Genomic DNA, 23,060 nt, shown 5'->3' with positions numbered 1-23,060 from the left:
TTTTCTTTTCCATTTGAAATGATTTGTTTATTCAAGGTCCGGACGACTCCTCGACTGATGCAGTAGCTGCTACTGCTCCTGCTGCTGCTATGGTTTATAATATGCCGTTGCTCGACCGCGCCCTTTCTCTCTTTGCCCGATTTTGTGTGAAAGAAAAAAAAGAGAAGCGTGGCTACTTTATTTCGTTTGGGAACGAAGGAAATGCAAAGTACGACTAGGAAGTGTGTTCTGGCACTACTGTCTACACGCTTTCTCCATTTCTATTCTTTTGAGAGAATAAAACGGATTCATTCAATGATTGTGCTAAACAAAAAACATGGACGTAGGGCCCCTGTAAATGGCAAAGAAGGGGCGTGCCAAAGAGTCAGCCTTTCTTTAATAATGTACGTAACAATAGAGTGAAAGAATGTACTGGAAAACATAAAAAAAAAAAAAGTTTTTTTTAGGGTATTATTTACGGCGATGGTGTGGCGTTGTGTTTGATTCACAACCGATGAATTGAGCGTGAAATGAGACTGGGAAAGGCTGGCCAACCCAGTCGGAGCCACACGGGGACGGAATTCCTCACTGGGAGAAACGTGTGATCCTTTTTTCTTTCTTTTTTGTTAGTCAATTTCAAACATTTCTTTGTAAACTACTTTTACCCTAAATAATTGAGCAATTCTCGCTTCATAAAAAGAAAATAAAATGAAACCCCCAAATAAATTTGAATCGCATTCCATTGTGAATGATGGATGGAATATTTTTCTGGGTCTTAAGAGTTGAAAACATTTCGTTTTAATCCTAATCTCGTTTCATTTCTCAGTGTGCAGCGATCGTAAATTCTTTGTCGTGTTTTACTGTTTATAGCCAAGAGAGTTGAAAAAAAGAGTCTAGCAGAAAGAGAGAGTTTGAAATTGAAGTAAAACGCGTAGATAAAAAGGTCACGGATCACGGAATCGCATATATAAATGCAGTACCTACACACGACTGCTGTAAGGGAGACGAGCACCTGGTGCGCCCCGCTTCTTTTTTTTTGCTGCTCTGTGCTCGGTTTTCCAACCTTTTCAATTGGACGTCGTGAGTTTTCCGCGGGAAAAGCGGCACCTGTCCTTTCCTCTACTTCCGTCTGCCTGTCCGCCCCTCGTGCGCTGTTTTCGGGACACGGCACTAAATATGCAAGGCACACGCTATGCGTCTCTACCGGAGCCTTGTGCATCCTCGTCTATCGCTTTAGCAAGGAAGTATCTAGCGGATAGATGTGTGTGTATCCTTTTTGGGCGATAGCTGCTGGATGCAGTTGGGGACAGAGTGGGTGGAAACATTCTAACGACTAATTACTTGCGCGCTGAATAATGGAGTTAGAGCGAGGCCTGTGCACCGTCGCAACTGTCGGAATCCCAAGTTGAAAGTACAAATTCAAACCGTTTGCCCTCATCATCAGCACGAGTTTCTATCTACTCTTGCTTTCAAACGAAAAAAACAAACAAAACTCTGTCGATCCTTTTCTCTGTTCAGAAAAGGGTAGGGTATCTACATTATAGCGACGAATGAATGAAATTAATTGAGGAAAATGCTTGTTGCTAATTGTTGAAGGCCACGCAAAGTATAGTGGGAAATGCATCAACTATCGAAGCGAACATTTGAATTGCTTGTAGATATAGGGAGATCGTAATGAGCAAACGCTGATCGTCTTACACGACAACAACAAAACATGGACGAGACAATAACTCTGGAATTTAGTTTTTTTTTTTCTTCTTCCTTTAACGGCCCTTGTTGTCTACTGCTATAACTATACTATTATGTAGCGGGAGCCTTATAGAAGCGTTGTCTTTTGTTATATTATTATTATTATGTATACTGTATATATATATATATCCCGTGCGTTAGATACCCAGCACAAACAGAAGAGCAGCCCGAGGAATGCGGCCCTTCTCTCTCTGCGGGTTTTCCTCCAACGGCTGGGCTATGTTTCTTTCAGGGTCTGCCTATCTATATCTCTGCATCGCTCTACCTTTTATTTTTTATTATTATTTTCTTTCTTTTTTGTAAAGCAAAAGAAAAGATTTCTTTACTTGGCTATTTTCCCCTCTTGGAGTTGTACACAATGCAAAGCAGCGCGCCCCGTCCTGCACAAAACATTGCCTGCTGGGATATGGTGGTAGTTTAGGATGCCCGATTTCCTAGTAGCTCCAAGGCCTACATCAACGTCTAGCAGCTCGTCGACAAGCATATAGGCAACCGTTTGGGAGAAAGAAGAAGAAAACAAGAAAATGGGTGGAACACAAGGAAAAGCTTCCTGCTCTTTGGTGGGGTGTTATGTCAGATATAGCTAACACATACTCTCTTCTTTCCTCTTCCCCACAAAACGTGGGGCCTTTGCTGTTTGACAGTGACTTGACGTGGCCACCTTGAGCACAGCTAAAGTTTGCTGCCTTTTTTTGATGATTGGACGCGTTTCTTTCGTCCTGTCCACGGAGAGGCACACGAGTTTTGAATCGAGTCGGTTTTGTTTTTTGTTTTGTTCACAACTCGCTGAAGTTTAAATCGCAACTTTAGTGTCTTTTATTTTTTTAAAACCATGTGATAATAGTTTATTTTGCTAGAAGGACGCACATTGTCGCCAGTTTTTTGGGTTTTTTTTTTTAAACAGTGGGCTGATATTCTTTAGTGTGAAGAAAAAAGGAGAATTTTGAAGTTCGTTTATTTTGAAAAGTAAATTACCCGACGAACGTGACGCGACAAGGCTGACAGCGTGTTGTCTTTCTTCTTTTAGTGCCAACACAACCAAGTGGCACGTGTGATGATTTTTTTTTTTTTCACATTTAGCCCCCCCTCCTTCTTTATGTTTTCTTTTTTAACTAACTCGTAGAGATTTTTGTCTTGTTCTTGCTGAAATTTTTGTCTTTTTTTTTTTTCCGGTGTTGAAAGGCGTCGCCCTGGTGTCCCTTCCGGCCTGTCCGCGCCCCGGGGTTTCTACCGTCTCAAGTTCTTTTGTTTTTCTCAAGATTTCCTCTTTTTTTTTTTTTTTTTTAGTTTTCCGAAATTTGTTCTTGAAAATGTTGTTGTTGTTTGTTAAAAAAATGTTCGAATCGCGTCGGTAGGAGCAATTAGAATTTTCTATAAAAAATAAAAAATATTGGGCAACCCTGTAAAGTCGGGAAGGATGTTCGACTAGCACGCAAGTCCCTTTTTTTTTCATCGTGAGATGCGTGTAGAAAAGTGAATCCAAAAATAATTTGTGATTTTCTTCTTCTTTTCAAGATGCATCATTTAATGAGCTCCTCCCCCGAAACGTTAAACACCAATCAATGAATAATGTGCACTGAATGCCAAAGTTTCGCCATTTTTCTCGCCTTAGCCTCTCGTGTTCTTTTTTTTTTTTTTTTTAACGGTAGTTTAAATGCTCGTTTGCCATTTTCATGAGCTTCACACAGGTCGATCGGTAGAGCGGCTTTTCTGCTTATCTGCGCTGTTCATTTATTTGTGTATCAATGTCAAACATTCAGCCATTTCTTATCAAGAGAAAAAATAGGACAATGTAATTTTACGTTTCCCCCCTTTTTTTTTTCTTCTTATTTTTGCTAAGAATAAAATTTAAATCCAATCACGACGGGTGGCACGATAAAAAAAAGGAGAGGCGAATATTATGGGTTCGTCCAGTATTTAAAAATCAAATCCGCGCGCTCTATTTGATAATTCGGGATCCGTTGCAATGGACGTCGTGAGTCGTTCAAGATTTGACACGCGCCCACCGATCAGAAGCTTTCGCCATTGGAGTTCTATCCACGCTGGTCAGTTCGTGAAAGAAAAAAGAAGGTTGACTCAACCAGCCAACACAAAGAAGAAGAAGAAGAAGAAAAAAATGTTGTTGTTATTCTTAATTAGATTGTCCAAGAACGACGATGGTGACTCTGTATTGAAGTGGTCGCCCGGGATCTAATCACGCTGATGGGCCTTCTCAATTTTGTTCTTTCTTTCTCCCCTTTTTCGTGACAAATAACAAGTCGGCAATGCCCTGCCTATGATGCGTCTCTATAAATATCTAGTGTCTTGTATAGTATAAAAATAAATGGGATGGGATCTATATACCACTTGTGGTATGAAAACGATCTGCATTGCGGTCAACATTTTTTTTCTTTCTTTTCTCTTTCGTATAGGTCGCAAACACACAACGATGTCTAACTCTGTTGACTGCTTGTGACTTTCTCTATATCCCCCACACGCCCAATTCTCTCAATAGCTCCCCCCCTTCCCCCCGGAAAAAAAAGAAGGGGGAGAGACAAGGAGTGATGACACGACAATGTTAACGTCGTCGACGTCGATTGTCATAGCTCAGGCGACTTAGATATACCAAGAGTTTTCCTCTTTTCTTTTTTGTTGGACGTTTTGGTGGTTGGGTTATGTCAAGAATAGAAAAGGCTACACACAGAGAGACGCACACGGAGCTACTAACTGTACTACAGAGGATAGTGGGAGTTTGTCTAGTTGTTTTTATAGCCGGCGTGTATCCCATTGAGTGTGTGTAGCGTGTCACGAGCTCGCGGTACAGTTCTCTTCTAGATTGTATGCCAGTATTAAAGTCTAAAGCTTGGACGCTAGCAGACTTTCACGGCTCCTGCGGTCTCATCGCGACCATAAACGATATGGTGAGGGGGGGTAGCTTGTACGTTTCTGGATGTCTGTTACTCCACCCAAAATATATTAATACAAAACAAAAAAAAAAGTTTCATTTTCGGGAATTGCAGTGGCTCGCTCTCTTAGTTTTTTTTTCTGTGTGTTTTTACTCTTATTATTATGATTTTTTTTTTGTTTTCATTTTTATTAGGTTTTATTTTTTCGTGTGTGTGTTGTATGTAATAGAAGCAATGCAGTAGAACTATAGGGGACCCCGCAGACGGACAGGAGAACGAGGGTGGGATATGAACTAGAATATCTAATCTTATCGTCATCACTTCTCATTTTTCGTTGCTTTCACTATCAGCTCGTCGTGTGTTGTTTAGTTAAGGGAAACTGGAACATCTTTTTTTATTTTTATTTTCAGGGTGGGGCTGTGCCCTTGTTACTCTCCGAGTCTATTTCATAATTCTTTTCTTTTAAAGTTTATCATTTTTTTCGGGAGAGAGAAAGGGAGGTTTATGGCTGGAATTTCCCAACTTGTTTTCTTTATTATTCAAATGCCAAAAAAAAAGGGAAGAAAAGTCTGTGAATAAAGTAGCAACTACCATACCCAAAAAACGCGTATTGTATTCAACTCTCGGAGCGCACAGTCGGACAACAACAAAGAGAATATAGAGAGAAATGTAGATCAGCTTTTCGTGCCGTGTTGGGAGGGAAGCGAGGAGTTTTGCATATTAAAATCTGGGACTATGGGAAGCCGGTTTCGTATGGCCTTTGCATCCGTTGAAAATTTCGGAAAAAAAGACAAACAAACAAACAAAACAAGCTGGTCCTAAATCGATGTCTTGGTTGAATCAACTGCACAATAGCCAACGGGTGAATGTGTGTTGTATATATTTACCTTTGAGGTGAGCCGGTAACGTGCGGGAGTTGTGAACAGCCGCTGAATTTCCCATCGCTTTTCGAATCTATAAATAAGTTCATCCGTGCGCTTTTAGCATATCGGCCCATATGGAATTCGATGCGAACGCGTGTTTCTCTATGGATATCAATCAAATCTGAAAATTCAGCTACCGCGCGTTTCATTCGATGTCGTGGTGTCACACAATGGCCGCATCGGCTCATCATTTTCCAATAAGATTTTCCTATTTTTCTCGGGTTTTAGTGAATTGGTTGTTTGGTGAACAGACCACACACGTCGAGAACTTCTTTTCCGTTGATGCTGATCTACTTGTGTTGCAAGGGAAACCGTTCTCAATGAGATTACAGAGACACGCTTGAAAAGGTCGATTATAAATGTGGATTATACACGGCCCACACATCGTAATCCCATACACATTTTATGACAAAAAAAAAATTATTCTCGAGCTTCTTTATTTTTTTATTTTTTTTGTGGGACGGTTGATCCGTTCCGGAGGTCGACGGCAGCACGCGCTGATCCTGCGCGTCAATGACAACACACAGCCGTCGCATCTCTTCATCCTCTGATGGCCATTCCTTTTCTTTTCTTCTCTTCCTGGGGTCCTTAAAATTCTTTGCAGTTGGGGGTTGGGCACTTTCCTCTCGTTGATGTTGTGCGTCGTCACCTTCTTCACTCGACGGAAAGAAATAAAAGGGACAAATAATCGTTTTGTTCCGTTCCAGTAGAGACGAGGATTTTCAATGGAATTTCTCAATTCTCGAGAGAGTCGAGAGGAGAACAAAAAAAAAAATGAAACGGGCGCCGTGAAGATCCGGCAAATTTTAAAGCGGACACGAATCAAACTCCCGCGTTCGCATACCGATCGCATCAGCGGCTCACGATCGTCCTTCATTTTCGTCCCATTCGTTTTTTTTTTTCTTTCCACGTCTGCGCTCGTTTTCTTTTCAAAATTCCATCTCTCCCTTTTATTGTTTTTCTTTATAAGGGTTTTAAGAAACCACGGGAATGTCTATCTCGTATTGAAATTTGTTTAAAAATCGACTCCCGTTTCACCTTGGCCGAGACTGGGTGTCGTCTGGCCGATGATTGTCGCATAAGTGGGCAACGATATTGTTTTATGTTTTATTTTAAATTCTGATTACGTTGGATGGCGGTCGTGGCTGTAAAAAGAAAAGAGGGAGCGAAAAAGGAGCCGAAAGGACAAACAATCAAATAGTAAAGATTATTCCTTTTTTTTTTTTTTTCTGTGAGACATTGGGGGGGGTCGGTCGCTAGAGACAACAAAAACACTAAGAATTGTCTGCTTGATTTGTATTTTTATTTTTTTTTTTTCGTCGTCTTTTGTTTTCTGTGTGTCTACTTTCGGTATCACAGATAGAGAAAAGAAGGAGCTTGTGCCAACTTTTTTCTTGTTTTCTTCTTCCTTAACCCTGAGCGGTAGCCGTAGCACATCCGCCTTTTGTTTGGACGGCCCGCCGACCGGAACGGAATGGCCCTGAAACACATACACACACATAGGAAAAAAGAAAAGAACCAAACAAACCTTTTAATATTATACAAAGATAGATAATGCTGAAAGAGAGGAAAGAAGAAGCTTCTACTTCAAACATTTTCGGCTTCTTTTATTATTATTATTTTATTTTTGAAAACGTTTCCTGATTTCTATATTCAAATCCTGCAACGTCCCCCTTTTATTTCTCTTATCGAAAACAAACAACAAAAAAAAGAAGAACTCACACAGACAGAAGAAGAGTGACATGCCAATTCAATCAAGTCGTTTAAAGCATTTTGTTTTGTTTTTTTATTCTTGGAAAAATGTTCGTTTTGTGTGGATCCGTTTGAAAACATGGCAGAAGCAGCTGCCCCTCCTTGATGACCGGTGACCTTATGCACTTGAAGAAATTTTACTTTTCGTGTACGAACGGGAACGGACGGGGGGGTCTTACTCTCTCCGTTGGGAGCCCCTTTTTGTTTGGCCTATCGTCTGCTATCTTTCAAAAGGGAAAATGACAGATTATGCACGTCTTCAGAGTCACCAGAGGGATCCTTCTTTTGTAAACCCCCCTCGGATGCTCACCGCGAACTCGGTCGAAGAGAAAGAGAGACAGGACAGCCGGGATTTAGGAAAAGAAAGAAAATAAATAGCTTCTTTTTTTTTTGGCTGTGAACGATGAACTCGTTTTGAATACGGCGCCTCCCCCTCCACCGAAAAATGAGGTACACATATCTTCCTAAATTCGATATGCATAATATAGTATTACTATACTATACAACTTGATATGAAAAAAACATTGTTTTGCGGCCAACAATGGGCCGACTTCCTGTTCAAATATTGACACAACGTTTTGATAGCTTCAACGAATGAAAATGTTTCGATTTATATTCAAAATGGTGTGTGTGTGTGTTTCCTCTGGCACTCACCTGGTGATGTCATCTCAGTTGGTGGGACCCCTGTCAATCAATTCTATTGGCTTTGGTTTCATTTCTATACATCCTTCCTGTTTTTGTTTTTTTCTAATTTAAAAGCCGGCAGTAGAATGAAATCAAAGGGAATTGTAATACGAGGGAATGGTAGTAACTGCAGCTACAGGGATTGAATTGGATAATACAAAAAAATAAATACATACATATACCTATTTCGATGTACAAAAGTAGTCGGTGATTCCCTCACGAGACCACTCCAATTGATCCTCCTTTCTCCCCCTCTACGTCCGTGTTGTTATTTCGAGTTTATACAGACAATAAATCCTTTAGAGCTTTTTTTCTTTGATCGCGCTAGCAGAGCGTGATTTCAGCCGATCTGGCCGATTGTTTTTTTGTTTGTTTTTCCCTCTGCGTGTGTATGTTGTTTTTTTGTTTTATTATTTGAAAAAACAATTTTTCTCAAAGTCTCTTCTTTTTTCTTTCTCCATTGCCTTTGCAGACGTGAGGTGGCACAGAGTTGAAAGTGAGTTTGACCATCCAGGCTAAAGAAGAAGAAGAAAAAAAAAATCGTGAGTCGCGTAGTCCGGTCACGTTTTCTGGTGCTGGCCCAGTTGAGTGCTTGTATTTCTCTCTTCTACATCTCCCTATTTTTATTTTTTTGTCCCTCTACTTTTGGATGGTAGTCTTCTCTTCTTTCTTTTTTTTTTTTTTTTGGGATGCCATTGCAGAGAGCTTCTCATTTCGTTTCTGCTCGTAGATGTTCTTCATAGAGGGGGCAGGTGGCTAACCTTTTTGGTTTGTTCCCTTCGCATAGCGCCGGGGCAGGTTGCTCGGCTTCCAATCTCTTTGAATAGAAGCTAACATTTATAATCTACTGTGTGCATCAACTCTGCGGGGCGACTCTCTTTTTTTATCCCCTCGGAAAATGTCTGCGATAGGACGACCCAACTCTGCCCCCTTCACTTTATTTTAAAGCCACCGACCATCAGAAATAAAAAATAAAACAAATTCCAGGACTCTTTTTTTTTTTTAAAGGAACGAACGATTGATGCAGTTCGGTCAAAGTGTACAGGGGGACCTTAGTGGGGTAGTGAGCCACTGGTAGTAAAAATAAATAAAATAAATAAAAAAGGTGAGTTCAAAGTGCGCGCGCGCACTGCTCTCTCTCGCCTAGCTGAGAAATGATGTGTCGTCCCAACCGCTTCTTCTTTCTTTCAGTGTTTGACTTTTTTTTTTCCTTTTTTTTATTTTAATTCCTACTGCCGTGTGTTGTTGACCGAGTCTCAGAAAGTCAGAGCTGCATCTCTTTTTTCTCTGGCTCGTAAAAGAAGAATTCGATTTCTTTTCTTGCAGCTATTTTCATGAGTTTTTGTGCTGCCATTCACCGTGCAATATATCTATGTTCCACCTTTTCAGCCATTGCCCAATAGGTCTTATTGCTTGATTTTTTACTGCCTCTGCTCGATCCTTCTCCCCAGCTAGCCATGTTTAGAAAGCGTCGTGAAACGGCAATCAATGCGACTTTGTTCATGTCGAGCTCAATCGCTCGTGTGTGTTAGACGTGATGCTACAACTGTTATACCTCTAAACCCAAACGTACGTTGTTTTTATTTTCTCTCTCCACCAGCAGACATCCAACCTGAAAATTGCATTTTTATTTTTGCGTTGAAAGTCAAAACAAAAAATCGAATTATACGGTTTAATGAAGCGTTAGAAGAAGGGGGATTTGATTGCTCTGATTGAACTTGTTAATGAAGAGGCTAGAGAGACTGTGACAATCAAAACTTAAATGATTCGATGATGGTCTGAAAGACTAGCAAGAACGGGAGAGTTTTGAAGGGATGATGCATCAAGAAACAAGTTTGATGCGATCGTGTTCAAAAGTAAGCCAGCGACAGCTGACGAACCCTGGCGTAATCATCACCACGGAGATGATGGCGTTTTGTGCAAAGTTACTTGCTCACTTTGGCGTGTAATGCATGAGATTGCATCTACGTTTAGCTACAAACTGCTTTATACATACAAGCGTGGAATAAAAAAAAAGAAAAACAGATCCAAGCGTAAACAAAAAGCAAACATTTCATTTTTTTTTTTAAATCAGCCATTGAATTTCTTCCTCGCTAATGATCCGCATTGGTTCCGCGATGGCTTCCTTGTGTATTTTTCTTTTTGAACCATTCCGCCGATTTCAGTTTACATGTAGTCATCATCCGATGCTTTTTTTTCCCCCTCTTTTTCAAAGAAAAAATAATCAAAACAACAACAACATTTACACATTTCTATCGCCAAAAAAAAACTATGCGCCGGCGCAGCTGGATGTCGTGTTGCGCATGAACCACATTCTTGCATGATGTTTCTCTTTTTTCTTTAAGCTTTGAAATGTTTATTTTTTTTTTGTCTATTTTACTTTGAATTACCGTACGCATTTATTATCATTTTTCTTTAAATGGAATATTTGCTAGTACGATAGTTTCCCTGAATTTGTGCCGATAAGAAACAGTTGAAGAAAAAAGCCATTAGTTGTGATATGCCTGGGTGCGGTCGCCTGGACATTTTGTGTTCGGGGGATCTGTGTGGGCTTTAACGGCCGTAGGGGGATGATTTGGTTCAAGCGAAACGAATTGGCTCGACACGAAATTTGTACAGCAAAAAAAAAAATAAAAGGACCTTTACACATATGAGAAAAGATTGAACACAAAAAGAGAAAGAAGCCCAGCAGGACCAGCAGCTAGAAAAGAAGAGATGGGGGGACGTGTACACATTTTAAAGCCATGGCGGCCATAAACAACATCTCCCAAAAATGACCTTGTCCAAAGTATTATCTGGCCGAAATGAAATCATAACGGGCGCTCGTTTTGCTCCGTAATTGCCGGGCGATTCTTTTCTTATTATTTTTGTTTTTTTTTCCGACATGACAAATTGCCGTCAACTTGGACGTGGGTTTCGCCCTACGGTCGCGCCATCCTACAATCAACTTTTCTCTTTCAGGGCTGAAAAAAAATTTAAGGAAGAAAATGATTATTAAATGGCTGGTTATTTGAAATATTGCAGTCTTCTATGTAATCGTATTGTTCGGCAAAAAGGCGGCCATTATTATTGAAAGTACTTTTGACTAGCACTGCCATACATCAGTGGAAAAATCGGCCCAATTATTCCTCTCTTTGCCAAAGTCTCTTGTAGAAAAGTAGCAGACGAATACTTAAAAGAAAACTTGCTACTGCAAACAGCCAATTGCTTACATTCAGGCAAAAAAAAAACAAAAACTTTTGCCCGTATATAACAACTTGGAAATCTAGAAAAGAAAAAGTTTTCAAAAACATTTCTTCTTTTCTTGAAGGAAAAGAATGAAAAAAGGGAAATCAAAGCCGTAACATCAGCCACGTTTTCTGTTATACTTTCGATCATATCCGCCATTTCTGCTAGAAAAGAGAGGTTGGGGCAGAAAAAAAAAACCGCCGTAAGAGGGAGGTGGTGGTGGTACGTACTAATAGGCCGCGTGGTCGCCAGTTTAGAGCTTCAGTCCCCTCCTGGACGCCAGGCGAGTCAGACGTGTCCGTACCTGTCCGTACACGATTTCAATCGTTCCCCAACCCCATTCCGATCTGACTGGAAAAAATAGGAGAAAACAAAAGTTTCATTTTTGGATTTGTGTGTGTCTTGAACGTTTTACTTTCAAACTCTTTTCCTCGAGTGGCGAGACGCACAAAGAAACTTTTTGCAAACGAATTTTTGTCGATTTTTTTAACTTTGAGTGTCTTTTTACGCGATCGTGATCCTAAAACAAGTCGAGAAGTGAAGAACGGATCAAAGATTGACGACAGTCAACAGCTGTTTGCCTCTTAAAACTTGTGCTGTGAGACAACGAAATCGAGAGAGAAGCGGGACGGTTCTCTCAATCGCTTGATCTTATTTTCGTGTGTGTCGGGCGTGCCGAACAACGTGTCATCTTTATAACCCGCGTGTTGTTTTTTTGTTTGTGCAAAGATAAAAAAAAAAAAAGAGATTTTAGAGGATATACCGTCTATATATTTTTAGCATTCGAACGACAAACATCGTGTCTTCATGGCCGCTAAATTGGAGACGGACAGCAGCCGCTAGCAGCTGCGATTATCCTTCTGTATACCGTGCATCTTTCATCATCATTTTCTCTCGTCAACAAGGACTACCAACTATTTTTCTGGTAAGTGTAAAATACTTGAATGTTCAGTAGCAAAACAAGCCTTTTTTTGTGTGTGTGTGTGGGAAACGCCCATGCGACCTCGTGTTTGCTTTCCCCATATTTGTGTGAAAGTGCTCCAAACTGCTATGCTAATGGCATTAGATATGAATCTTTTTGTTGGGGATGGGAGACATTTTTAGCTATGTGCTTTACGCGCCATTTTTGGAAAAGGGGGGGAAATAATAATGGCGCCAAAAAAAGTCCACCCTCCTTCTAAAATCATTTTGAGCTCATTTAAATCTCTTGACCTTGTTTTTTTTTGTCTCTTGCTAAATATTTACCTAACCCTTTTTTTTTTTTTTTTAAACGAAATCGCGTGCTGCTGAACAAGATTTTTGCATATCTCCACGTGTCCTCCCCTCCCATATCATTTTCAATGCGTATCTCATAACTCGGTCGTAGGACATTTGATACGAATAGGATGGTAATTAATATACAGGCTATTTTGTGATTGGGTGTTGCTGCAGCCGCGTGTTTCATTTGTTTTTTCTCGATGGAAGAAAAAAAAAAGGTGAACCACCGAAGCGCGGCTAAGACGCTGCTCTGATGTTGAAATGGCGGTTGGTTTTTGCCCAGTAAGAAGTAAATAGAGAACGGACTATGAGGTTGGCGGTACATATATTCTAGTATACACACGACATACACGCTTCACTTGATCCGATCCCTTCAAAGCATTTTTTTTTTTTTTTCAACCAGAGGATTTATTTTTTGTCGGAGGAAAAAAGGGGGAGAGACTGAAATATTGATCACAAAAAGAAAAAGTAAGAATCTAAAATATATTGAAGGTAAACATAAAAGAAGTGGTAACCGCGTCGTATTTCAATGGCCCACCTAGTTTTTAAAAAATAATTCCCAAGCTCTACTGCTGCGCTTATTTGCCAACTGTGTGTGATCGACTGGATCAGATTCTTTTTTGAGGGGTGCCGCATATCGGGTCAGTTTCAATCGCGGCATCGAAGTAGAATCACAATAGACCCATATCTTTTTGGCTCCATCTCTTGTTCGATTCGTCTGGGGAGAGCGCAGCGTGTGCTGGAACTTTTGATTCACGGATCAGCAATTGTATGATAATGCACTTTAATCTGAGCGGTTGCCATGGCAACGCCGAGCTGTACATTATTTTGTGTGTGTGTGTGTGTGCATATCATACCGAAGAGGTCGTCTGTTTTTTTTTTCGATTATTAAGTAGGTACGCTATAAATCCCGAATGAAAAAGAAAAGTCGCTAGTGAAAGAGGGATCAGAAATCCTTTGCCTCTACATAAACCCCCGGGAAGCTTTACTCCCCAAGTTTACGATGACGACGAAACTGCAATCACCCAGGGAAATGATGTCATATTCTTTTTGGCCTTGCTGCAGAAAATGTCTCCATTTTGAAACCGGATCATGTGCCGCACATTTATTTCTATATCGGGCAATTGATTTGCTCCACACACACAAAATTCACCTTGGTGAATGTGAAAGAGGGGATGGTTTTGCGGTTTCCGAGTCGGTCTTTTCGACAAGTGGTTAAGGTAATTACACAGTGTTTTGTCGAGTAGGTGTGGTGGTCATCTCCTACCGGACACGGGCGGTTTGGTGTCTATCTTGTTTTAAAAAACGAGCTTGGGGCCTTGCGGTTTCCCTTTTTATTTTTAGGGTGTCTGCACGGACGTAATTCATCGCTTTGAATCATATCCCTTAAAAAATAACGAGTTTAGTGTATATACATTTCCCTTCAGATATTCTCTCTCTCTCCACTTCATTTTCGTTCTTTTTCCCCCGCCGTTTCCCCTCATTCTTTCCGGTGGATGGATAGCGTTGAGTAATATAACCAAAAAAATGAGAGACGGACCACATGTATGGAGATGGCGTCTATATACTTAAGAAGCTCTCCATCTTAATCAAGGAGCTCTATTGTCTTTTAATCTTCTTTTTTCTCGTTGGACCTCCTCAAAAGGCGCTCTCCGCCACGGACGGCAGGATTGGACAGCTCAAAATGAAGTTGATTGACTGGATGAAATCAGTTTTTGCCTTATAGCTCTTATCCTCTACATTGTATGCACCACCATTTTTCACTTTGACGTTGAGACGGACTTTTTCTAAAAAGATCTTTTCTCATTTTTTTTTTTTTTCCTATTTCGTCTGAAAACATCGCCGTATAAATTTGACTCGTGTTCCTTACCGCTGTGTTATGTATCTATCTAGAGAGAGGGAGAGAAGCAACAATCGGTCGTGAGGGGTTCCATTGCGTAGCGAGAAGAAATCAATAACACGTTAGAACACGAAACCCGTTGCTTGACATTAGGTGCCCAGCATCCGGTTTTTTTTTTTTTGGAGGAAAGACTCGTTATTTGAAAACTTGATTCGCCACATTTGCGGTTGTCTTCCTGGGAGGGCGACACGAAATCAGATCCATTAGTCGGGTTTCATTTGCGAGCTGTACGTAAACTGACGCAATCGCGGTAAAATCGAGGTCCCAACAGCTTTTTTTTTTCGGTGATGCTTTTACAATCTCATTTTCTTTCTTTCTTTTAAACAAGGGTTTTTGAAAGTCGAGAAATGGTTTCATTGGCTTGTTCTCACCTTTTTTTTCCTTCGTTTTTGGGTGGATGGAGAGGAGGAGGTTGGGGGTTCTTGAGGTTTTGGAAATCATTAAATGTGTTGAAAAAAAAGAAGAAAATGCACGTCCGTAAAAAGTTGTTTCAAGGGCTGCAGTTGTCCAAGAACCTTGGACCCTTTGGGGGGGAATTGTAGATGGAAATCAAGTGTAGACTACCTGCCTACTAGAAAGAAAAGAATAAAAGCCACTGTGACCACCGCCTTCTTTTTTTACCAACCAGTGGCTCTCTCAATTCATTTTGCCTTCTCCTTATTTTTTTGCTTGTTGTTGTCTCCAAACTTGCCACTTTTTTTTTTCCCTTTTTGAAAAATAATTTCACTGATGGTAGAAAAGAACGCCCGGCAGAGACACGCACATTCTATAAGGGCAGACCAAACACACTCGTCCGTAATTATCGTGAAGCACGTCAACCCCTGGCGTGCAGCCCGAATAACAGTCAGTACTGGAGGCGGCTCTAAAGAAAGAGAGAATAAAAAGAAGGGCTATTCTTTTTTCACATCTCGTTTTTTAAAATATAAGGTCCATTTATTTTTTCAAAGTCATTTTGGCAATAGTGAATTGCTTCAAGTGCTTCCTTCAAACAAGTACTGCCAACTACCAGGCTCCTTTTCCTATCCCCGTTTGTATATAATAGCAATCACGGTATGATGATGTCGGTGGCAAATGGAACAACCGGACAAACCTGTGCGCCTTTTTCTCCCTTGCGTGTCGGGTTTCATGAACAAATAATAAAAAATATGGAAAAGAAGTTCGTTTTTATTTTTTATTTTTTTGCTCTTATCTCTTTCGTTTTTTGTTGTTGTTTACGTAGACTTTTTCCAGTCCAAATAGACGGACAATCTCTCATGGGGGGATTTCAGTAAAAATCTTTGTCAGAAAGCCAAATCCCTTTTCTTTTTAGCGCCTCATCGCAAACGCCACCAAGAAAAGAAAAATCATAAATCATAATTAGTTTGATTTATGTTTTTTAACGGTTTTTTTTTTCAGGTTGTGCCCAGCCCAGAAAACTTTTTTTTTCTTTCTTTATAGACGCACATAATTTAAAAATGGAATTGAGGTTGAACTTTTTCTTCTTTCTTTCTGATGTTATCCGAATGTTGTTTTGGCTTTGCTGTGTCTCTTCGCCACATGAAAATTGAGGGCTTAGCCCCTTAAAAAGAATATCACGCTGTGCGAGGCCATCGATCCTCCAGGATCAGCGTCAGAAACGAAAGTAGAAGCTAAAGAAGAAAACAAATCGGAGAACTGCATAAAACGGATATGTTTCTTCTTTATTTTCGGGACTTTGACACGAACATTCGACCCTTTTGTTGTGCCACTGATAGGACACGCGAAAAAAAGAAAGAGAACCGAGATCAGTAGACTCTTGAACAGAATACAGTGTAGATGGTGTTCACGCGTGATAAACATGGGTTTTCCTTTCCGATGCAGGAATCTATTTCTTTTTTTTTTCTTTTTGGCTCCAGTATGAGGAGGGAAGAAAAAAAAGAATGTTGTGTATACAGAGAGGAAGACTCCATCGGGATTTTTTTCTATTCCAATGCGAGGACATTTTCTTTTGCCGTCCGTGTCTCATTCTAATCGTTCCCTGTGCGCTGCTTTGTCCTGGAATGTCTCTGCAGTTTTTCCCCCCTTTTTTTCTTTTGTGAATCGACGCGAGTATCAAAACGACAAAGACTTGGTATCCTATTTGATTTCGTGCATTTCAAAACAAAAAATAAAGAGAAACACACGCAAGTCAACCTGAAAGAAAAACAGGCAAAGGTCTTGCGAAATCGATAATTCACGGTCTGACGTCACTGGGGGGTATTTTATTTTTGCCTTGTCAATTGAGGACGGTACTCATTTGTTTCATTGTGTATCGAAACATCCAGGGGATTGTCCACATTGTCGACAGGATCCGCCTTTCTTTACTGTCTGCAAGAAAATGAAGCAAACTAAAGGGGTGGGGTTTGAAGGGGGTATTAGGGGACGTTCGCACACGAGCCCTTGAGAGAAAAAAGATGACGGGAGAAGAAGCCAAAAGGGAAACGGGGGGTGATGGACAGCAATGAAAGAAAAAAAAAAGTACATAATTTTTAAATCCTCCGTTGGGGCGCTACTGTCGTTACTGCGTGTCGTGAAGGAATGCACGAGGCGAAAAGAGCGCGCTCGTGTCAATTAGCGTCGTCTGTACCCCTCCCCCATTACCACCGACTCTCCCTATCCGTCCGTGCGCGTGTTGTGACTCTGGCACCCCCCAACCAAGTCATCGCCGACGTCTTCACCAGCGTCTTTTCTTTTCTTGCGTCGTTCATTGTTCCTGAAATCCGACGATGGACGTGCGGATATGCATAATGATCGTCCCTGTTTTTAAGCTCAATAATCGTTTGGCTGAAATAGAGGGGCAAAAAAACGTTCACCATTTTTTCGCCCCTTATTCTGTGTCAAAAAAAAAGGAAAGAAGATAAAGAGACCACATCCGATGGATGGAATGGCTGGCTGGTTTTCAGATGGATTCTCAGTAGCGGTTCGAAACTGGCAACATCCACCATAGCAAGTAGACGAAGAAACAAGATAAGAGGGGGGGGAGATCTTGTTGTCGAGAGTTTCGCCCTCTCCAAAAGCTTCCAGCGTTCGTCAGCATTTGTTTGATATGCATCTTTTATTTTATTTTTATATTCTCCCAAACTTTTTCTTTTCTCGGTTATATTATACATTCTCTTGAGGAAGACGGAGATAGTACAATAGCGCGGGAAAATTGTAAGTGTGTAGACATGCACATAAGAAGGAAAGCGGTGTGTATGTACATAGCCTGGTAGCAAACTCTTTCGGTCGCTTATCCATCAAGATCGCGACCCCTCTTTAACTGACTTTGATGATGAGGGAAGAAGAGAAGAAAATAAAAGAGGGGGGTGGGTATGGGCGGCGGGAGTCGGCTCATCATCATCAACATCCACTCGGGCGATTGTGTATTGCGCGCGCCCAGTTTTCTCGTCCAGCAACAACTTTTTTGTTGTTGTTTTACGTCTGCGTGATCATCAAGGCCAATTTCACAAAAGATGTACGACTGCTTTGACCGGCGTCTTCTTGTTTCATCTTCTTGTTATTAACGTTTTTTTTGTTTTTTATTATTCGCCTTTTATTTCGTTGGTCTCGTTCCTAATATCAGTCCAGAGGGGGACTCACGGTATAGCAGCACAATGTAAGTAGTGTACTATACATTGTGTGTAATAGAGGTCGGGGTAAAGGGGAGCAAGAATCTTCTTTACTTGTTATTGAGGGGGGAGGGGGAATTATTTCTCTGTGTTGATCCTCTTTTGTTCTCAGCGCAATAGCCTATGGGTTTTTAGTGGGGGTGGTGGTAGTAGTGCTGGTAAACTTTGATGTAACAGGCCAACGAGTCAGTGTCCGGTTTTGTCTTGCAACAAACGAAAATGGCGCATGCTGTTTTATGATTATTTTTATATGAGCTCGACGAGAGCTAATCCCTATGCATCATCATATGTGCCCAATGGTTTTTCATCCACCCTTCCTTTGGCCGTTTCGTATTGTTCCTAGTTAATACTTACTACCGAATATTACATACGTTGCCCCTCTCTTGCGCGCTAGTAGTAAATACTCTTCTTTATACGCGGAGACTGAACGAGAGAAACGCATCCGGATCACAAAGTTTTCTAGGCACCCCTGAAAGTGTTTCGCGTGTCTTCGTATTTGGCTAATTAACTTTAATGTTCTACATATCCAGAGAGGATGTGTAGGTTGAAAACGCGAGACCCGAGAGAGAGAGGTCATTCTTATTTGCTTTGTAATGTAGGAAAAAAAATGTGATGGAAAATTATAGAATTGCATTAGCCATTAAAGAAAATAGCCGTATATCGTGGACATTTCAGTATCAATATATGGCTTGGCTGGTGGCAGCTATCTACCAACTATAAACGAAGAATTATGGGTTTGTCCGGCGGCTGCTCCACAAAGAAAAAAAAAGGAATTTCTTTTATTTTCTTTCTTGTGAACAATATCGACCCACCTCGGTGCCAAAATCCCGCCCCAATGGCCAATCCATACAGCCCGGAGCAGCTTGGCAAGTACGGCGACCATCCTTCCATTTTTCTTTTTAAACATATCTTTTATTTCTTGTTGTTGTTCATGTCTGCTTGATTGATTCAATCAAGTCACACAACGACCTTGCTACAAACCTATCGATTGATAAAGGGTGGCCTGCAATTTGGGGCGTGGCTTGTCTTCTCTCCGCGGGAAAAAAGAAAAAAGAAGCACATTTCTCTTTTCGTGCATTTTCGTGCGTGCGAGTCAAAGTCTTGTTTGCGTGGGTACCGTTCCACCATCGATCTGCCGTTCGTTTTTAAATGCTGTACGAAGGGTATAGCGCCAATGTTCACCACACGGTTGCATACAACACCGGCGGGCTTTTGCTTATTCCATTTGAGAAAGGCAAAATTGACTTGACACACTCACGCACGGTATACCATTGTATCGACTCTTCAGTTTAAAAAAATATATATATATTTAGAGCGGCTAGGCTTTTTCTCCTTCTTTCCATTACGAAAAAAAAAGGGGGAAAGAAGATGTCGGTGACGACGGCGTCCGTCAGGTTCCCGTCATCGATCGCTTACGGGCAAACCTTCCTATTTGATTAGACAGGTGGCCCCCAGGCGTTTCCCCTTGTTTAGTTTTTATGTGATATATGCACCGGGGTTAACTGTTGCGCGCGTGTGAAACCCAAACACTTTGATCGAAATTGATTTTTTGTTTTTCTTTTCTTCTGGGGGTAGGAAAGGGCGTAGGAAAAAAAACAAGAAGAAAACAAAAACAATTTTTTTTTTTTCTTTTCTAATTGGATTTCTTATACCTATCTTTTGTGAATACTAACATTTTCGCAACAAAATGCTGTTCTGTCTACTTCCCCCCTACTCTTTCTTGGCTGCATTCGTCCTTTTTGCCCCGAAGTGATGAAATAGTTAATCGGATTAGGTTGTGTCGAGTGCTTCTTTTTATTTTTATTTCATCATCATAGACTACCGTTTTACGTTTGACTGTGCATAGCACACCCCCTCTTCTTTTTTCCCCCACGCTAAACAAGAAGCACGACATCAAAGGTGCTGCTCTCGCATTGTACGCCTACAGAACGTTAGTAGACAGCTTAGAATCCACTCGGTCGAATTCGAAAATGAATTTTTATTTTCCTTAAGGCTGCTCTTCTTTTAAACGCTCTCACTGGCAGACATAGGAAAGAGCTTTAAAAATAGAAATACAGTCTGTTCTAGCCGTATCGCAATCATTACTCGCAAACTCTGAAACTCCACTTTCCTTGGGTGTGCGATGACGTCAGTAGGTAAAAGACTTTTTCGTATTGGGAGGCAAAAGGTAGCAGTACATTTTTGATTGGATTATTACTGCACCGTATGGTCTCCAGACGCGAGGGAATTGATTTTTAATATGGTCGTGGTGAAGAGGGACATTGAGAAAGATCTGTGGGGATAAATGCAGTACGTTTTGTTGGGAGGGCTGTAAAAAAAATTTAAAATAAAAATGGTGGGCATAATTTTGATTGGGTCCACTACCCAAAAACGGAAATCCCGTCCTCGAAAATAGGCCGGATGGCGCGCTCCGCATGAAATTTTCACTCTTGCACCGAGACTTATTGGTACGAATGGCCATCTCTTTTTATATATCCCACCTTTCCTGCGGCTATTCTTTGAAAATTCATAATGAAGGAAAATTGTGTTAAAAGTCCACCTCGCTGTACGTCGAAAGGAAAAGGTTCTTGGGTTATACGAGCTATTAGTGAACAATGATTTCTTTGATTTCACGCTTGATTTCGATCGTTTTGTTAGGTCGGCTAGCGAATCGAATCGCCTAATAATACCACGCACTTTATCTCGCTTTATTTATTGATGTTATTTTTAACACGACCTGGGGGGAAAAAAAAGGGTAAAATGGCCGACGAGATGATGATGATTCTCTCTTCAAGGGACTGTTTCTTCATCTCGCTCTTGTAATACAAAGAACTTTACGATGATGATGATGACAGTGCAACAATTTGAGATCAGGCAATATTATTGTCTCTTATCGTGTTCTTCTTTTTTTTTGTCGAATGGAATGCCTTTCAAAACGTTTGAACTCGAAAAAGATTCTTTTATTATTGCCTTTCTCCTCGTAACAGGCTGTCGAAAGGCCTGTCGCATTTCTTTTTTTCTCTCTCTATATTTTACAGCCCAAAAAAACGAACAATTAGCCAAGCCAATCGTAGGACAATGATTGTCCATGATTGCGCAAAATTTCAAACGTTGATAAGAACAGACAAAGGAATTTTAAAATAGCCGTGATTGACACACATGTATAAATCCTCTTATTGTACCCAGTTGATTGCGGTTTTTCTTTTAAAATTCTTATCCCCCCTACGTTTGCGAAAAAAACAATTAGATTTTGCAATTTAGGTGGAAGGTTAGGTGATGCGAAAGTGCTTTGGTTAAACTGATCAATTCTCCCTCTCATTAATACCTCGTCCCCCTCGCATTTTACCTAGTCTGCCGCGCCGTTGGCAACGTAATTGAATTCCGATTTCACGGCGAGACATAAGAGACTGCACTCTGGCCTTGATGTTACTTTAATGCGTCACTTTCTCTATGGTGAGGTACTTGAAAGATTCATTCAACAGCGAATTCCCCACGCACGGTCAGTGAACACAGCATTGCCAATGATATGTGTCCTCGAACGTCAACGCCCTAACCACTCGAGTCTCATTTTATCTCGTCTCGCCATCTGGCACGCTCTCGATCCAGCAGCTTCACTCTCCGATCCCCCCCTTTTTATTTACGTAATGCACGTGTGTCATTGCAGTAGCGCGAATTTCAGAAAGAGCCACTCGTTTTCGTACCTCAGCATCTCATTATTAGCCTTTTCTTGTATTTAAATTTTTATTGATAAGACGAAGGATTACAAAACGTTTTAGATAGTTTATTATTATTTTATTGAATGACGAACAAGTTGGGAAAAGGATTTGAGATTTGACAATTTGTTAAACATGCAAGTTGGCTCGATGTGTGTCCTAATTAGTTGGCAAAGCGCGCGCACAAGTTTCCGCCTTACTATATAGGGCCCATCGAGTTTGTAAATATCAAGGCTTACGTAAGCTGATTATAAATGGCCCTGTCATGAGAATTTGAACGTTGAAAATCGTGTCGTCGTGACTCTACCCGCTTTTTTTTTTTCGACGGATGAAAATACACGACGACGACGACTTTGTTTTGTAAAGGCCAGAAAAAAAAAAACAATCCGTTTTTTTTTTGTGCTTGGCCGTGTTACAGAGAGAATAATGAGATGCAAATGATTGCCGGGTAATGCATACGCAATATTACGTTTTTGTTCCCTCTCCTTTCTTCCTGTTCGCTATTGTTTGAATTGGATTTGGAAAGTATCTGTCTTGTTGTTGTTTTTTGTCAGGGGGGTAGTGAGAGAGGGTGTTTTCATTCCTCCTGCAACACGCTAGCAGAAATGCGTGATGGATCGGCTTTTCTCTTAGCCGCCAACAATTGGGGAACCGTTTGACGTCTGAGGCAGCAGCTGCAGCAGCACCAGCCCGTTGCACACAACCCAACTTTCCGAGTTCAGTTTTTTTCTTTTTTTCTGTTTGTCTTTTGAACGCACACGAGGACATCAAGCCAACGTCACACAGTTCCATAACGAGGTCCTCAGGGGAAGGGAAGAGCTCAATTATGTAGCGAGCGCAAAAAAAAAATTCGTAGATTCTTTTCCGGATGATGATGGCAGACATTTTTTTAGATGGCCAACGGGATCTTGTAAACCATTTTTTTTTTTCATATATCTTGCGGCTTATAGTTATTATTATTAGTTATGATTACACTAAGTTGAGATGAAAGAAAACAAAATAAATTGGCCAAATAAAAAGACGGGAAGTTTTTTCTGTTTTGTGTGTCGGGAACACTAAAGGTCCAGTTCGAAAGGAGCTGGACTATTATTAGGCTACTTTTATACTTGGGCCGAGATGACGGAGGCCAATCATGGGCCAGACTCTGCTGTTACCTCTGTGTGCTTGATGATGTTAGTGGACCGTTCGGCGAGGGTAATGGTGGACCTCACGTCCCACTTCAATTCCTGTTTTTTTTTATTATTTTCTCTTCTTTTGATGGTGATGCTTTTCTTTCGTTCACGACAATCGCAATGTGCCCCAACGAGATTATCGTTTTTCTTTCTGCTAAGATCTAGATCGCTTTCTTTTTAAAACTTGGTACGTAGTTTTTATTTGAATTTTATGTTTTACACAATAGCTTTCTC

The 23,060-nt window shown here is 40.8% G+C and overlaps 1 protein-coding gene across 2 annotated transcripts in view; it reads left to right on the top strand.

Annotated features, from left to right (window-relative positions):
- The window catches only part of LOC116930567 (teneurin-a), a 134,542-nt gene that overhangs the window by 46,640 nt on the left and 64,842 nt on the right, over positions 1 to 23,060 (top strand). For both annotated transcript variants that reach the window (XM_045179101.1, XM_045179100.1), the window contains exon 4: positions 11,981 to 12,125. The gene's annotated coding sequence lies outside the window, so the exon portion shown is untranslated. The remainder of the gene's footprint in view (positions 1 to 11,980; positions 12,126 to 23,060) is intronic.

Source organism: Daphnia magna, linkage group LG9, assembly GCF_020631705.1.
Source record: "Daphnia magna isolate NIES linkage group LG9, ASM2063170v1.1, whole genome shotgun sequence".
In the NCBI taxonomy this organism is placed as follows: domain Eukaryota; kingdom Metazoa; phylum Arthropoda; class Branchiopoda; order Diplostraca; family Daphniidae; genus Daphnia; species Daphnia magna.
This window is presented reverse-complemented; position numbering and strand designations above follow the sequence as displayed.